Source organism: Myotis davidii, unplaced genomic scaffold (assembly GCF_000327345.1).
Source record: "Myotis davidii unplaced genomic scaffold, ASM32734v1 scaffold170, whole genome shotgun sequence".
In the NCBI taxonomy this organism is placed as follows: domain Eukaryota; kingdom Metazoa; phylum Chordata; class Mammalia; order Chiroptera; family Vespertilionidae; genus Myotis; species Myotis davidii.
In genome coordinates, this window is record NW_006282528.1 from 731,864 (window position 1) to 734,650 (window position 2,787).

The window sequence follows — 2,787 nt, forward strand, 5'->3', positions numbered from 1 at the left end:
ACATCTTTATGGAGTCGTTCCAGGCACACGCACGCCGCGGTCTTGGTGTGGCAGGCGCTTCTCTGGGGCTCGCCACGTTCAGCTCCTTTCATCTTTCACGGTGGGGCGGCCCGGCAGAACCCTTCATTATTTTAGTTGCTTTTTTTTCTTTCTACTTTGGCAAAAATAGAAGACCAAGGAGCTGCAGATCTTGTTCTCCTGCCTCCTTAAACAGCGTCTGGAATAATGACCTCCTTTCTGCGTTTTAAGGGTTTTTAAAGCTACAGGAGACTAATATTGTGGGGGTGAGAGCTTTAGGTCTGCCGTGTTCGAGATGCTCAGAGTCTAAGGCCTTGAGAAGTGCCATTTCCTGCAGGTTTGTGGCCGAAATGCTGACCATTCTCGCCACGGAAAGCTGATGGCGTGGCTTCGCACTCAGAGCACCGTGTGTGGGTGTCACCCAAAAAAGAGGACCCGCGTCCTGGACTGTCCTCCCTGGGCTGTGCTATCGCCCTGCCCAGCGAGGGGCTCCCATGTGCAAGTACCCTGGGGCACTGTGTTCAGTAATAATGGACAGCATCTGTTATTTTAAGAATGCAAGGTTTTGACACAAATAACCTGCCCTCCTCGCAAAGGGAAAGACAGGAAAGCGAGCAGGAAGGAATATGTCAAAATCCTGTCCTTGGGAGAAAATGATCAGAATGGTTAGCCATCAGTGCGTTTCTCTCCTGAGGTGTATTCCCCATTGTTCCTTTTCATCGCTTTAAAAAGTGTGTATTCTCACTTCCTGCATCGAAGCCCCTGCCCCCTGACAGATGGTCACGTGCTTTTGCGTAGCTGCACGCGGAGCGCCCAGCCAGTGGGTCTGTGATGTTCGTTAAATAAACCTCGGGGGGTCCGTGGGCGATAGAGGCGGCGTGAGCAGCGGTGGAAACTGGGTCGCGGCACAGGAACCCTGAGCATCTGTAACAGTTCATTTCTCATTTGCCGATTCACTGTTTTAAGCTCTGTTTGTGCCGACGCTGGACAACGTGCCGTAAAAACTCTCCCGTGCTCAAAGGTGTGACAGTCAATATGCTGGCAAAGACAGTGGAGGGGGTTAGTTTTTCTCCTTGCCTTGCCTGCGATTAGAATGAAATGCGTCAACCATCGGTCAGTTTGGTGTTTGCTGTCAGTAGAGTCATACAACAATTTTTCCTCTCTCCTCTCTGTTCTTCCAGAATGTGCACACGGAATGAATCCATCTAGAGACTTTCACGGTATGTTAGATTCCCCATTATATTTTTATAAAATATGCATTCACATATATATGCATATGTATGACTTTTATGTATATATCCTGTAAGTGATGTATGGTATAAATTAACCAAATAATTAAGGCTCTTTTTTTTTTGCTGATTCAAAAATACTTAAAAGCTATTCTCTGCATTGTAAACGTCAAGCCCTATAAACGTCCCCATGAAACCTTAAATGACACCCTCCGTGCAGCAGCTCTACCCCAGTGCATTCCACCGGGATAGGCGGCTCTCCCTGACTCTGCAGAAGGAGTTTACTGCCTTTGTTATGAGAGCGGCAATGCCTCACTTTTATGGGGGCAAAGTGTTTACTCAGCACCCCCTAACTTTGCAGAAGATGGGGTTTGACACGTTCTCCATCTTGCCACCTGTGAGCTGCACAACTGAGGCGTGAAGTTAAAGTGAAATAGTCACACGTCAACCACAGTACCCCATGGACCCCACGGAGACCTGCACTGGGCGGACTAAGGATTAGATTTCAAAAGGGACGCTCCTCAAAGCCCCTCCGGGGGAGGAGCTGTTCCATTAAACCCCAGGCGGGACGGCTGGGACCTGGCTGGCGTAGGTGGCGGTCATCTGTGCACATGTCCCTCTCCTCCGAAGTTCCCTTCCCAGGACGCGGTACCAGCTGCAGGAATTGGGTCAGAACCGCTAGCAAAAAACACACTCTCTGGATTTTATTTTCCCTTAAACGGCACTGAAAATAGAAATAACTCAGGAATATCCCATTTTTACAAGTGTCATTTTAGGAAGATTTTGCTCACCGGGGGAATTTTGCACTTAAGGGAATGCTTAAGATTCCAATCCCAACTTTCTGCATATTTTAATTTTGACAGGGTTTTGAAAAGGAAAAAAAGTGTAAAATATTTAGATATTTTCTGAGACCACCTCTAGTGACAGATTTCCCTAAAGCTGAAGAAAAGACGGCCCTGTTTTCCAGGGAAAGGGTTATTTTTCCTTTCAGCTAACTTAAAACTCACCGGGAAAGCCTACATCCCAGGGCAATGATGAGCCTGGTTGAAATTTCCGCCAGGGAGCCAAGCAGGAAAAGCCTGTAGGCATCCTCGCTACAGAGGCTCAGTTCTACTTTGCTTTGTGGCAACCGGGTCAAGGCTACCCCAGGGGGCGCGGGGAGGGACCATGGCCATGGCCCTCTCCATTCTCCCAGAGGCGGAGGGGAAAGTCTCTCTGGCCGCTGACCTGAGCCGCCTGGTAGGAAAGAGTTCATTCCGCGCAGGAACTTCATGAGCTGCTTGAAAAGCCCTTCGCACTGGGGGTGCGGCCCCCTGCGCCGAGTCCCCTGCCCTGCTTCCCACTCACTAGGTGCTCGCTGCTGCGGAAGGCGCCGCGGGGTGGGTTTCTGGTTCGCAGGTGTGGGAACCCCCAGTGCCGGCCAGATTCGGATAAACCAGCAGGACTGTCCTGCTATCACCACCCTCCTGGGCGTGCGAACCGGGTGCGCTGGTTGCGATGCTCAGCGGGGCATCTTGAAAGGCTGCACGGGGAGCATCCA